Source organism: Lolium rigidum, chromosome 6 (assembly GCF_022539505.1).
Source record: "Lolium rigidum isolate FL_2022 chromosome 6, APGP_CSIRO_Lrig_0.1, whole genome shotgun sequence".
NCBI lineage: Eukaryota > Viridiplantae > Streptophyta > Magnoliopsida > Poales > Poaceae > Lolium > Lolium rigidum.
Genome location: NC_061513.1, coordinates 209631891 through 209648306, shown reverse-complemented (window position 1 = coordinate 209648306; position 16416 = coordinate 209631891).

The window sequence follows — 16416 nt, the reverse complement described above, 5'->3', positions numbered from 1 at the left end:
ACAAAAACAGTAATCCATGCTTCCCTCTGCGAAGGGTCCATTCTTTTACTTTATGTTGAGTCAGTTTACCTATTTCCTTCTATCTTAGGAGCAAACACTTGTGTCAACTGTGTGCATTGATTCCTACATACTTGCTTATTTGCATTCATCATATTACTTTGTGTTGACAATTATCCATGAGACATATCCATGAGATAAACATGTTGAAGTTGAAAGCAACTGCTGAAACTTATATCTTCCTTTGTGTTGCTTCAAAACCTTCTACTAAGAATTTATTGCTTTATGAGTTAACTCATATGCAAGTCTTACTGATGCTTGTCTTGAAAGTACTATTCATGAAAAGTCTTTGCTGTATGATTCAGTTGTTTAATCATTGTCTTTACCATTGCTTTGAATCACTTCATTCATCTCATATGCTTTACAATAGTATTGATCAAGATTATGATGATAGCATGTCACTTCAGAAATTATCCTTGTTATCGTTTACCTACTCGAGGGAGAGTAGGAACTAAGCTTGGGGATGCTTGATACGTCTCCAAGGTAGCACATGAAGTATTTACTTGGAATGGCAGAAAAATACCACATAGTAGGTAGTTATGGTGGACACAAATGGCATAGGTTTTGGCTCAAGGTTTTGGATGCACGAGAAGCATTCCCTCTCAGTACAAGGCTTTGGATAGCAAGGTTGTTTGAAGCAAACACAAGTATGAACCGGTACAGCAAAACTTACATAAGAACATATTGCAAGCATTATAAGACTCTACACTGTCTTCTTTGTTGCTTAAACACTTTTACCAGAAAATATCTAGACCTTAGAGAGACCAATCATGCAAACCAAATTTCAATAAGCTCTACGGTAGTTCTCCACTAATAGGTTTAAACTACATGATGCAAGAGCTTAAACATGATCTACTTGAGAGCTCAAAACAATTGCCAAGTATCAAATTATTCAAGACAATATGAAGCATTTTCTGTTTCCAACCAAATAACAATAAGTGCAGCAGCTTTTAACTTTTGCCATGAATATGAAAAACGAAGAACACAAGTGTTCATATGAAAAAGCGGAGCGTGTCTCTCTCCCACACAAGGTTGCTAGGATCTGAATTTATTCAAACACAAACAAAAATAAAAACACACAGACGCTCCAAGTAAAGCACATAAGATGTGACGGAATAAAAATATAGTTTCGAGAGAGGTGACCTGATAAGTTGTTGATGAAGAAGGGGATGCCTTGGGCATCCCCAAGCTTAGACGCTTGAGTCTTCTTGAAATATGCTTGGGTGACCCACGGGGGCATCCCCAAGCTTAGGCTCGTCACTCTTCTTGATCACATTATATCACCCTTCTCTCTTGACCCTTGAAAACTTCTGCCACACCAAACTTCTCATAAACTTCATTAGAGGTGTTAGTACTCAAAAAACTTTAATCCACTTTAGTCCTGTAGTTACACATTGCAAGAACTCAATAAAACATTAGCTACAGCTCTCCACGTCTAGAAAGCCTTACTTAAAGTCCACAAGAGACAATGCAAAAAACAGAGACAGAATCTGTCAAAACAGAACAGCCAGTAAACATGATTTTTTTCGAGGTACTTCCGTTGCTCAAATCAGAAAACTCAAAACTAATGAAAGTTGCGTACATATCTGAGGAACACGCATGAAATTTTGCAGAATTTTTAGATTCTCCTACAGAGAGATCTACTCAAATTCGTGACAGCTAAAAATCTGTTTCTGCGCAGAAATCCAAATCTAGTATCAACTTCCTATTAGAGACTTTACTTGGCACAACAATGCGATAAAATAAAGATAAGGAGAGGTTGCTACAGTAGTAACAACTTCCAAGACACAACAAAACAGTAGCAAAATAAAAACATGGTTTATCTCCCAAGAAGTGCTTTCTTTATAGCCATTAAGATGGGCTCAGTGATTTTAATGATGCTCACATAAGGATGAGAGTTGAAGCAAAGAGAGCATCAAAAAGCAAATTCAAAACACATTTAAGTCTAACCCACTTCCTATGCATATGAATCTTGTATACAAATAAATTCATGAAGATCAAGTGACAAGCATTGGAAGATAAAACACGAGTAACTTCAAAAATTTCAGCATGTAGAGAGGTGTTTTAGTACCATGAAAATTTCTACAACCATATTTTCCTCTCTCATAATAATTTCCAGTAGCATCATGAACAAACTCAACAATATAACTATCACATACAGCATGCTTTCCATGATCTACAAACACATAATTTTTATCAAGCTCAAAAATAATGGGATTAAAACTTTCAAACCCACTTTTATTAATAATATAACAAGATGATAGATCAATCTCAAAAGATATGGGACTCCTAGATAAAGTCAAGACCTCTCCAATCCCATTTTCATTAGTAGTACAATTAATATTATCAAGTAACATAGGACCATCATCTAGAGCTTTATCATAAACATTTGCCAAGCAAAACTCTTTAGTACCATGCATTTCGATATCAGGCACAAACAAAGCATTATCATAAGATTTATCAAAATAGCATGGATTATCATAGATAACAGTAGCATAATTATTCTCACAAGTTTTACTCATAGGGAATATTTCAAGAGAATCCACAGGAACATAACATTCATCCTCCTTTGGTAAGCATGGAGGACAATCAAATAATGTAAGAGATAAAGGGTTACTCTCATTAGAAGGTTGGCATGGGTAGCTAATCCATTCTTCCTCCTTTTGTTCATCACTCTCCTCCTCTTTTTCATCCAATGAGCTTTCAGGTTCATCAATTTCTTCTTTCACAGGTTCCTGCAAATTGTGAGTGCATTCTTATGCATGAATGAGTCTCTCTTTATAATCAATGATATAAGGATTATTGATGTAATGTTCTATGCAAAAATCAAGGATAGAAGAGACATAATATTTAAGGTCCTTACAAGCAACACAGGTTTCATAATTTTTAGACATGAAGGATTCTATTTCAGAAGCTCCCATAAATAAAACAAATTGTTCCACTTCTTCGAACCCAAGATGAATATAGTTATTCCAATGATAGTTCACAATTAAAACTTCTTCACTAAAGCCACATTGGAATTTAAGATGTTTAGTATCCTGTTTAGAGCAACAATTTATATCATGGCGTTTAAGCAAGATTTTAGCAATTGTATTCAATTTTTCTAACACGGCACTCATGACTTTACCCTTTCTTGATTCTCTATAATTCATATATAATTCTATAAGCTCCGTAAAGGTTGTGGGTTCTTCCATAACAACAGTTTTTAATTTTTCGGTTTTTCAAATTTTTATGGATTTTCGGGTATATAAGAAAAATAAAACAAGACAAAAACAAACTAGACAAAAGTAAACTAAGAAAAATAATACTAGACAGAAATAAACTAAGCACAAACAAACTAGACAAAAGTAAACTAAGCAAAACAAAATAAAATAAAAACGAGAGAGAGAGGTAGAGTGTACTCCCCGTGTGAACTTATGAGTAGAGTTATGCTCCCCGGCAACGGCGCCGTGAAAATAGTCTTGATAACCCACAAGTATAGGGGATCGCAACAGTCTTCGAGGGAAGTAAAACCCAAATTTATTGATTCGACACAAGGGGAGACAAAGAATACTTATAAGCCTTAACAACTGAGTTGTCAATTCAGCTGCACCTGGAAAAGCACTAGTAACAGGGGTGATGTGAAAGCAGCAGTAATATGAGAGCAATAGTAACAGTAACACAGCAGCAGTAACACAAAGGCAATGGCACCATAAAATAGTTGATACTACTTCTAATGGCATATAGGACCGAGCAAATATTTGATGATGAAAGATGGACCGGGGTTCCCAGCTTTCTACACTAGTGGTAACTCTCCAATAACAAGTGACAAGTGTTGGGTGAACAAATTACAGTTGGGAAATTGATAGGATTGAAATAGCATTAAGATAGAACATCAAGTTTATTAATCATGTATGCATGTTTTCCATATATAGTCATACGTGCTCGCAATGAGAAACTTGCATAACATCTTTTGTCCTACCAGCCGGTGGCAGCCGGGCCTCTAGGGAATCTACTGGTAATTAAGGTACTCCTTTTAATAGAGCACCGGAGCAAAGCATTAACACTTGGTGAAAACATGTGATCCTCATATCTAAGCCATCCCCTCTAGTTATCCCAGTTGTTGTCACTCTGGGGCCTCGGTTCCGGACATAGACATGTGCAAACAACTTGTAGATACAATCTAAGCAATAATTATAGAGCTTAAATCTAAGATCATGCCACTCGTGCACTAGTGACAAGCATTAAACACAACAAGATTGCAGCAACAATAACTTCACAAACTTTATAGATAGACCGATCATAATGTAACAATTCATCGGATCCCAACAAACACAACACCGATTACATCAGATGGATCTCAATCATGTAAGGCAGCTCATGAGATTATTGTACTGAAGTACATGGGAGAGAGAGTACCAACTAGCTACTGCTAGAACCCGTAGTCCATGGGGGAACTACTCACGGAGCATGATGGAGGCGGTGTTGTCGATGGAGAAGACTCCCGGGGGCACTTCCCCGTCCCGGCGGCGTGCCGGAACAGAGATTCTGTCCCCCGAAACTTGTCTTCGCGATGGCGGCGGCTACGGAACTCTTCGTGGAATATCGTCTGGTGTCTTAGGGTTTTCGCGACGGACAGAATATATAGGCGAAAGGGCGGAGTCGGAGGTGTCCCGAGGGGCCCACCCCATAGCTGGGCGCGCCCCCCCTCTTGGCCGCGCCGCCAGGTGGTGTGGGGCCCCCTTGGCCCCTCTCCGTCTCTCCTTCGGTGTTCTGGGTCCGTCTCGGTAAAATAGGAGGTTTTGCTTTTGTTTCGCCCAATTCCGAGAATATTTCCTGTGTAGGATTTCTGAAACCAAAAATAGCAGAAAACAGGAACTGGCACCTCGGCATCTTGTTAATAGGTTAGTCCCGGAAAATGCATAAAATCATTATAAAGTGTGAGCAAAACATGTAGGTATTGTCATAAAACTAGCATGGAACATCAGAAATTATAGATACGTTGGAGACGTATCACGCGCCCACCCCCTTTTGGCACGCCACCTGGGTCCTTCCCACCTTGTCCGTCCGATTCTTCTCAACCTTGCGCCCACCGACTTGTTTTGACCGAAAAACCACTATATATACGATCCCCATGGGTTTCGTCAAGCCTACGGCGGTGGAGATAAAACACGTAAACAGAGAGTCAGCAGGCCGCCGCTGATGGAGATCGGAGGGGGGAAACGCTGCCGGAATCACCTCCGGTGGACTCCACGCCCCTCCGGTGAAGGCATCAGCATCATATTTATCATCTTCATCATCATCTACATCAGCACCATCTTCATCTACCCCTTGTAATCTCTTGGCAAACAAGATGTGTGAGGCAATCTATTATTTTCCCATGATGTATTGTACCTATATGTGTTTGTTTGAGTAGTGACTTGTTCTTGGCAATTGTGAGATACTTTGTGATGGTTTCATATAAGTATTGGTTATCTTCTATGATGATCTTTTGTACTGATACATGAGTACACACATATGTCGGGGGATGCATAAGGTTGTCACCGTTGCATGATGATAGGGAGAGTGACAACGGGAGCTGACAGAAACATTGTCCTAATTCTTAAATAAGCATGTAGTATTAATCATGATTAATCAAACGGTTTTTTTATAATGGGGACCTTTAAACTTACAGCGGTGGTTAGACTTTATGTCTTAATAATTCCCTTGTTTACCCTTAACTAGCCTTGGGATCAATCAGTAGGGGTGTATTTGCTCATATCCATGGGTACACCTATCTATGGCTCATCTCTAGAAGAAACAATAAAAAGACTATCTTTGCGCTTTACTAATTATTACAATCACACAAATAAAGTAGCAATTTGCTATAACACTTACTCACTTGAGTTACTCCACTTTACTCCACTTCATCTCATTTTACTTTATTGCACTTTACTTTCCTTGCATTTGTTTTACTCATTGCATTTTATTTTCAGCACTTATAGTTTATAGTAAAAACCTGTACACACACACCATATCTCCTAGCTTTGAATAGAAGGCCATATAAGTGGGTTATAAGGTTTTAGAGAATAGATAGCTTACCTTCAGCTCCTCGTGGATACTTATCGAATTGTACTGCGGTGATTCCTTACACTTGGGGGTTATCACCACTTGATGGCATTTTCTCATGGGTTATATGAGATCTTGCTTTTGATGTATGTCCATGGGAAGATACCTAACTCACATAGATAACACAAATCCATATATATATATATATTGGGTTAGTTCACAAAGCATTATTGACAAGGCTTACCATATCACAAGATCACATGATCCCATGTGGTACATTCTTTATGCTTATGTGTTCACCAACTTGAATCCAATATTCGCTCTTAGTCTTAGTCAACCTTGTATCTTATCATGCTCTATCATAATACCTTGATCATCCACTGCTTAACACATAAGGTAGATCATGGCTAAATTGAGTTACACACAAGAACTCCATCTTCATTTGTTCTTCTTGATCATATCATATTCTTCTCTTCAAATCGATGATCTTGATGTCAATACTCAATGTATATATTTATCTTCATGGCATCCACACTTGATTCCAACACATGGACTACAATCATTACCTAAAATATTCCTTCATATAAATTCAATGACAAGGGTTTGGGACATAGGAGTTATTCTCTATGGCTTACGTCCCACTGGCGGAAGGGCCCGGGTTGGCCACGTGAGTTGGTTCGTTTGTGTCTCGTTGCAGGAGCGTGCGCAGGCTTTTAGCCCGTCCGCATGGACCATTTCGGACAACCCAGAACCATTTGGGTCGCCCCACTGAAGGTGCCCTTAGAAAATCTCCATTCGCCCCCCATACAGCGTCCAACAAAGGGGATTTGTCGGCCGTATGGGGGGCGCCAACTCAAGATTTTCTATGGGGGGAGCGGTTTTCCTAGCCGCAAATTTAAAAACGGCGCGAATGTAGGAAGTAGATAAATATATATGGCATGAACAGAGTTCACGTCAACTTGACGATCACAACGTAGTTCATCAGTTCATACATAGGAACATGAAATTAAAACAGTAATAAAACTAGTTAAGGCTGAGGCGGTTGTAGAAGACGATGTAGTTGTCATCTTCGTCAGAGCTCTCGTCCTTGGGCTCCACCTTGAACGGCAATGTGACGGAGCTATAGCCTTGGCTGGGGTCGCCACAACGGCGCGGCGGAGAGTCCTCCAACTCAACGACGATGCCGAGTGATACGTCACAAACGTATCTATAATTTCTTATGTTCCATGCTAGTTTTATGACAATACTCACATGTTTTACATACACTATATCATTTTGATGCATTTTCCGGCACTAACCTATTAACAAGATGCCGAAGCGCCAGTTCTGTTTTCTGCTGTTTTTGGTTTCAGAAATCCTACACAGGAAATATTCTCGGAATTGGACGAAACAAAAGCCCACAGTCTTATTTTCCACGGAGGCTTCCAGAACACCGAAGAGGAAACGAAGAGGAGCCACGAGGCGGCCACACCCTAGGGTGGCGCGGCCCCACCCCTAGCCGCGCCGCCCTATGGGGTGGGCCCCTCGGGACTCCACCGACATCGCCCCTTCGCCTATATATTCCCTCCGTCGCGAAAACCCTAAAACAACAAGTCATATTCCACGAAGAGTTCCGTAGCCGCCGCCATCGCGAAGACAAGTTTCGGGGACAGAATCTCTGTTCCGGCACGCCGCCGGGACGGGGAATTGCCCCCAGAGTCATCTCCATCGCCATCTTCATCGCCGTTGCTGTCTCCCATGATGAGGAGGGAGTAGTTCTCCCCCGAGGCTGAGGGCTCTACCGGTAGCTATGTGGTTCATCTCTCTCTCCCATGGTGTGATCTTTATGTGATCATGAGCTTTGTATCACTATAAATCTATGTGCTACTCCAGTGATGTTATTAAAGTAGTCTATTCCTCCTCCATGATGTAAAGTGGACAGCGTGTGCATCATGTATTACTTGGCGTAGGCTATGATTGTAATCTCCTGTGGATTATGAAGTTAACTATTACTATGATAGTATTGATGTGATCTATTCCCCCTTTCATAGCTATTGTTGACAGTGTGTATGTGATACGTCTCCAACGTATCGATAATTTCTTGTGTTCCATGCCACATTATTGATGTTATCTACATGTTTTATGCACACTTTATGTCATATTCGTGCATTTTCTGGAACTAACCTATTAACAAGATGCCGAAGTGCCAGTTCCTGTTTTCTCGCTGTTTTTGGTTTCGAAATCCTAGTAACGAAATATTCTCGGAATCGGACGAAATCAACGCCAAAGTTCCTATTTTCATCGGAAGCATCCAGAACACCCGGGAAGGACCAGAGGGGGGCCACAGGGCCACCAAACCCTAGGCTGGCGCGGCCAGAGGGGGGGCCGCGCCGCCCTATGGTGTGGCCCCCCTGTCAGCCCTTCCTGCGCCGCCTCTTCGCCTATAAGAAGCCCCTGGATCAGAAAACCCGATACCAATGGACGAAACTCCGGAAAGACTCCGGGGCGCCGCCACCGTCACGAAACTCCAATTCGGGGGACAGAACTCGTTCCGGCACCCTGCCGGAGCGGGGAAGTGCCCCGGAAGGCTTCTCCATCGACACCGCTGCCATCTCCATCGCCACCGCTGCCATCTCCACCGCTATCTTCATCACCGCTACTCGCTCCCATGAGGAGGGAGTAGTTCTCCATCGAGGCTCGGGGCTGTACCGGTAGCTATGTGGTTAACCTCTCTCCATGTACTTCAATACAATGATCTCATGAGCTGCTTTACATGATTGAGATTCATCTGAGTTTTGTATCACTACTATCTATGTGCTACTCTAGCAAAGTTATTAAAGTAGTTCTATTCCTCCTGCACGTGTGTAATGGTGACAGTGAGTGCACCGTGTTAGTACTTGGTTTATGCTATGATCATGATCTCTTGTAGATTATGGAGTTAACTATTGCTATGATAATATTGATGTGATCTATTCCTCCTACATATGCATGAAGGTGACAGTGTGCATGCTATGCTAGTACTTGGTTTAGTAGCGTTGATCTATCTTACACTAAAGGTTACTTAAACATGAGCATTATTGTGGAGCTTGTTAACTCCGGCATTGAGGGTTCGTGTAATCCTACGCAATGTGTTCATCATCCAACAAAAGTGTAGAGTATGCATTTATCTCGTTCGTTATGTGATCAATGTTGAGAGTGTCCACTAGTGAAAGTGTAATCCCTAGGCCTTGTTCCTAAATACTGCTGAGTTACTACCGCTTGTTTACTACTCGCTGAGTTACTACTCGCTTGTTACTGTTTTATTGCGTTACTACCGCCGCAATACCACCACCATCAACTACACGCCAAGCACTTTTCCGGCACCGTTGCTACTGCTCATACTTATTTATACCACCTGTATTTCACTATCTCTTCGCCGAACTAGTGCACCTATTTGGTGTGTTGGGGACACAAGAGACTTCTTGCTTTGTGGTTGCAGTGGTTGCATGAGAGGGATATCTTTGACCTCTTCCTCCCCGAGTTCGATAAACCTTGGGTATCCACTTAAGGGAAACTTGCTGCTGTTCTACAAACCTCTCGCTCTTGGAGGCCCAACACTGTCTACGGGAAAGGAGGGGGAACGTAGACATCAAGCACTTTTCCGGCGCCGTTGCCGGGAGGAAAGGTAAAAGGCTCTCATACTACGGTCTCGGGTAAAGTATTTTTCTCGGCGCCGTTGTGTGTGTGCTCAAAGCTATTTCCTTTAGATCCTGCAATTGCATCTTTTTGTTTCTTGTTTACACTAGTTTGGCATAATGGACAACAATGAGCTTCTTATTCTATTTCCTGATTTAAAACATGGATTGTTTGATGCGAAAATTAAAAAACCTATGAAATCTTCTTTGCATGTTAGTAGTAATATTAGTATGAACGCTTTGAACACCATTGTTGATAATGATATCGAAAGTTCTAAGCTTGGGGAAGCTGGTTTTCATGATCTTTTAGTCCCCCAAGCATTGAGGAGAAAATTTTCTTTGATGATACTTTGCCTCCTATTTATGATGATTATAATGATAGTGGTCTTTTGGTGCCACCTACTATGGAGAGTGAATTTGATTATGATTACAATATGCCTCCTATATTTGATGATGAGAATAATAATGATAGCTACTTTGTTGAATTTGCTCCCACTACAACTAATAAAATTGATTATGCTTATGTGGAGAGTAATTATTTTATGCATGAGACTCATGATAAGAATGTTTCATTTGATAGTTATATTGTTGAGTTTGCTCATGATGCTACTGAAAGTTATTATGAGAGAGGAAAATATGGTTGTAGAAATTTTCATGTTACTAAAATGCCTCTCTATGTGCTGAAATTTTTGATGCTACACTTGTTTTATCTTCCTATGCTTGTTACTTTGCTCTTCATGAACTTGTTTATTTACAAGACTCCTATGCATAGGAAGCATGTTAGACTTAAATGTGTTTTGAATTTGCCTCTTGATGCTCTCTTTTGCTTCACATACTATTTCTTGCGAGTGCATCATTAAAACTGCTGAGCCCATCTTAATGGCTAAAAAGAAAGAACTTCTTGGGAGATAACCCATGTGTTATTTTGCTACAGTACATTGTTTTATATTTGTGTCTTGGAAGTTGTTTACTACTGTAGCAACCTCTCCTTATCTTAGTTTTGAGTTTTGTTGTGCCAAGTTAAGCCGTTGATAGAAAAGTAAGTACTAGATTTGGATTACTGCGCAGAAACAGATTTCTTTGCTGTCACGAATCTGGGTAAAATTCTCTGTAGGTAACTCAGAAAATTATGCCAATTTACGTGACTGATCCTCAGATATGTACGCAACTTTCATTCAATTTGAGCATTTTCGTTTGAGCAGGTCTGGTGGCCTAATAAAATCCATCTTTACGGACTGTTCTGTTTTGACAGATTCTGCCTTTTATTTCGCATTGCCTCTTTTGCTATGTTGGATGAATTTCTTTGATCCACTAATGTCCAGTAGCATTATGCAATGTCCAGAAGTGTTAAGAATGATTGTGTCACCTCTGAACATGTTAATTTTTATTGTCCACTAACCCTCTAATGAGTTGTTTCGAGTTTGGTGTGGAGGAAGTTTTCAAGGGTCAAGAGAGGAGGATGATATACTACGATCAAGGAGAGTGAAAGCTCTAAGCTTGGGGATGCACCCGGTGGTTCACCCCTGCATATATCAAGAAGACTCAAGCGTCTAAGCTTGGGGATGCCCAAGGCATCCCCTTCTTCATCGACAAATTATCAGGTTCCTTCTCTTGAAACTATATTTTTATTCGGTCACATCTTATGTGCTTTTTCTTGGAGCGTCTGTTTGTTTGCTTTTGTTTTTGTTTGTGTTTGAATAAATTGGATTACATCATGCTTGTGTGGGAGAGAGACACGCTCCGCTGGTTCGAATGAACACATGTGTTCTTAGCTCATAATATTCATGGCGAAGTTTCCTCTTCGTTAAATTGTTATATGGTTGGAATTGGAAAATGATACATGTAGTAATTGCTATAAATGTCTTGGGTAATGTGATACTTGGCAATTGTTGTGCTCATGTTTAAGCTCTTGCATCATATACTTTGCACCTATTAGTGAAGAATACATAGAGCATGCTAAAATTTGGTTTGCATAATTGGTTTCTCTAAAGTCTAGATAATTTCTAGTATTGAGTTTGAACAACAAGGAAGACGGTGTAGAGTCTTATAATGTTTACAATATGTCTTTTATGTGAGTTTTGCTGCACCGGTTCATCCTTGTGTTTGTTTCAAATAACCTTGCTAGCCTAAACCTTGTATCGAGAGGGAATACTTCTCATGCATCCAAATACTTGAGCCAACCACTATGCCATTTGTGTCCACCATACCTACCTACTACATGGTATTTCTCCGCCATTCCAAAGTAAATTGCTTGAGTGCTACCTTTAAACAATTCAAAATTTATTACCTCTTATTTGTGTCAATGTTTTATAGCTCATGAGGAAGTATGTGGTGTTTATCTTTCAATCTTGTTGGGCAACTTTCACCAATGGACTAGTGGCTTCATCCGCTTATCCAATAATTTTGCAAAAAGAGCCGGCAATGGGATTCCCAGTCCCAAATTAACAAACTAAAAATAGACACTCCTCCATGGTATGTGATTGTTGGACGGCACCCGAAGGATTCGGTTAGCCATGGCTTGTGTAAGCAAAGGTTGGGAGGAGTGTCATCATAATAAAACTAAAATAAAAAGGTACTCCTTCATGGTATGAGATTGTTGGCGGGCACCCGAGGATTCGGTTAGCCATGGTTTGTGAAAGAAAGGTTGGAAGGAGTGCCATCCAAAAATAAAATAAAATGGGAGCCGCTCTTTGAAGGTTTGTCTGGCAAGGGGGTTAGAGTACCCGCTACCATTCGTTGACAACAACATACACCTCTCAAAACTTTATTTTTATGCTCTCTATATGTTTTCAAAATCAAAGCTCTAGCACAAATATAGCAATCGATGCTTTTCCTCTATGAAGGACCATTCTTTTACTTTCATTGTTGAGTCAGCTCACCTATTTCTCTCCACCTCAAGAAGCAAACACTTGTGTGAACTGTGCATTGATTCTTACATATTTGCATATTGCATTTGTTATATTGCTTTGCATTGACAATTATCCATGAGATATACATGTTACAAGTTGAAAGCAACCGCTGAAACTTAATATTCTTTTGTGTTGCTTCAATACCTTTGCTTTGAATTATTGCTTTATGAGTTAACTCTTATGCAAGACTTATTGATGCTTGTCTTGAAGTGCTATTCATGAAAAGTCTTTGCTTTATGATTCAGTTGTTTACTCATGTCATTACCATTGTTATGATCGCTGCATTCACTACATATGCTTTACAAATAGTATGATCAAGTTTATGATGGCATGTCACTCCAGAAATTATCTTTGTTATCGTTTTACCTCGCTCGGGACGAGCAGTAACTAAGCTTGGGGATGCTGATACGTCTCCAACGTATCGATAATTTCTTGTGTTCCATGCCACATTATTGATGTTATCTACATGTTTTATGCACACTTTATGTCATATTCGTGCATTTTCTCGGAACTAACCTATTAACAAGATGCCGAAGTGCCAGCTCTCGTTTTCTCGCTGTTTTTGGTTTCGAAATCCTAGTAACGAAATATTCTCGGAATCGGACGAAATCAACGCCAAAGTTCCTATTTTCATCGGAAGCATCCGAACACCCGGAAGGACCGAGAGGGGGCCACAGGGCCACCAAACCCTAGGCCGGCGCGGCCGGAGGGGGGTCGCGCCGCCCTATGGTGTGGCCCCCTGTCAGCCCTCCTGCGCCGCCTCTTCGCCTATAAGAAGCCCCCGGATCAGAAAACCCGATACCAATGGACGAAACTCCGGAAAGACTCCGGGGCGCCGCCACCGTCACGAAACTCCAATTCGGGGGACAGAACTCTGTTCCGGCACCCTGCCGGAGCGGGGAAGTGCCCCCGGAAGGCTTCTCCATCGACACCGCTGCCATCTCCATCGCCACCGCTGCCATCTCCACCGCTATCTTCATCACCGCTGCTGCTCCCATGAGGAGGGAGTAGTTCTCCATCGAGGCTCGGGGCTGTACCGGTAGCTATGTGGTTAACCTCTCTCCATGTACTTCAATACAATGATCTCATGAGCTGCTTTACATGATTGAGATTCATCTGAGTTTTGTATCACTACTATCTATGTGCTACTCTAGCAAAGTTATTAAAGTAGTTCTATTCCTCCCGCACGTGTGTAATGGTGACGAGTGAGTGCACCGTGTTAGTACTTGGTTTATGCTATGATCATGATCTCTTGTAGATTATGGAGTTAACTATTGCTATGATAATATTGATGTGATCTATTCCTCCTACATATGCATGAAGGTGACAAGTGTGCATGCTATGCTAGTACTTGGTTTAGTAGCGTTGATCTATCTTACACTAAAGGTTACTTAAACATGAGCATTATTGTGGAGCTTGTTAACTCCGGCATTGAGGGTTCGTGTAATCCTACGCAATGTGTTCATCATCCAACAAAAGTGTAGAGTATGCATTTATCCGTTCGTTATGTGATCAATGTTGAGAGTGTCCACTAGTGAAAGTGTAATCCCTAGGCCTTGTTCCTAAATACCGCTGAGTTACTACCGCTTGTTTACTACTCGCTGAGTTACTACCGCTTGTTACTGTTTTATCATGCATTACTACGCCGCAATACCACCACCATCAACTACACGCCAAGCACTTTTCTCGGCACCGTTGCTACTCGCTCATACTTATTTATACCACCCGTATTTCACTATCTCTTCGCCGAACTAGTGCACCTATTTGGTGTGTTGGGGACACAAGAGACTTCTTGCTTTGTGGTTGCAGGGTTGCATGAGAGGGATATCTTTGACCTCTTCCTCCCTGAGTTCGATAAACCTTGGGTATCCACTTAAGGGAAACTTGCTGCTGTTCTACAAACCTCTGCTCTTGGAGGCCCAACACTGTCTACAGGAAAGGAGGGGGAACGTAGACATCAGTATGCTATGTTAGTACTCGGTCTAAATTGCAACGGTATTATCTTGGATTATGATTTGATGAGGATATCCCTATGAGTGGTGTTTGTCAAGTACTTGATGAACTTTGAGTGGAGCTTTTGTAGCCACTACGTGATGATTAGTGATTCCAATAGGAGAGTAATTCAGAGTAGCACAAGTGAAGAGAAGTTATCTAATTGTCCAATTATGTGATCATTGTTGAGAGTGTCCACTAGTGAAAGTATGATCCCTAGGCCTTGTTTCTAAGCATTGAAACACCGTTTCCAACAAGTTCTGCTACATGTTCGCTTGCTTCCATTTTTATTTCAGATTGCAATTACTACTTATAATCATCCATATTACTTGTATTTCACTATCTCTTCGCCGAACTAGTGCACCTATACATCTGACAAGTGTATTAGGTGTGTTGGGGACACAAGAGACTTCTTGTATCTTAATTGCAGGGTTGTTTGAGAGGGATATCTTTGACCTCTACCTCCCTGAGTTCGATAAACCTTGGGTGATTCACTTAAGGGAAACTTGCTGCTGTTCTTCAAACCTCTGCTCTTGGAGGCCCAACACTGTCTACAGGAATAGAAGCGTGCGTAGAAATCAAGCTATTTTCTGGCGCCGTTGCCGGGGAGGTAAGGTAAAAGGTATTCACATCCTCCGACTACTAAGCTATTTCCTAGCACTATTGCCGGTGTGCGAGTGCTTGAAGCTATTTCCTTTAGATTCTGCAATTATATCTTTTTGTTTCTTGTTTTTATTTTCACTAGTTAGGCTTAATGGAAAACAACAACAAAATTAGAGATCTTTATGAACTTTATATTGAATTACGACATGATGTGTTTGAAGAGAGAATTAAAAAACCCATGGAACTTTGTTTTAAAAATAGTTGTAGCAATGTTATTAGCATGAACTCTTTTAACACTATTATTGCTAATGCTATGGAAGAATTTAAGCTTGGGGAAGTTGGTTGTGATATTTTTAGTCCCCCAAGTTTTGAGGAGAAAATTTTCTTTGATGATACTTTGCCTCCCATTTATGATGATAATAATGATAGTGGTATTTTGGTGCCACCTACCATGGAGGATAAAGTTTATTATGATTATACCATGCCTGCAATTTATGATGATTACAATGATGATTGTGATAGTTTTACTCCCACTATTATTAATAAAATTGATTATGCTTATGTGGAGAGTAATGATACTTTTATGCATGTGAATAAGAATGCTTTATGTGATAGTTATATTGTTTAGTTTGTTCATGATGCTATTGGAAATTATTATGAGAGAGGAAAATATGGTTGTAGAAATTTTCATGGTACTAAAACACCTCTCTACATGCTGAAAATTTTGAAGTTACTCGTGTTTTATCTTCCTATGCTTGTCACTTTGTTCTTCATGAATTTATTTGTGTACAAGATTCCTATACATAGGAAGCGGGTTAGACTTAATTTTTTTTTGAATTTGCTTCTTGATGCTCCTTTTGCTTCAACTCTTATTTCTTGCGAGAGCATCATTAAAATTACTGAGCCCATCTTAATGGCTATAAAGAAAGCACTTCTTGGGAGATAACCCATGTTTTATTTTGCTCCTGTTTAGTTGTGTCTTGGAAGTTGTTACTACTGTAGCAACCTCTCCTTATCATGTTTATTTCATTGTTGTGCCAAGTAAAGTCTTTGATAGTAAAGTTGATACTAGATTTCGATTTCTGCGCAGAAACAAATTTTTAGCTGTCACGAATTTGAGTTTTTATCTCTGTAGGAGAATCTAAAAATTCTGTAAAAATTCATGAGTAATCCTC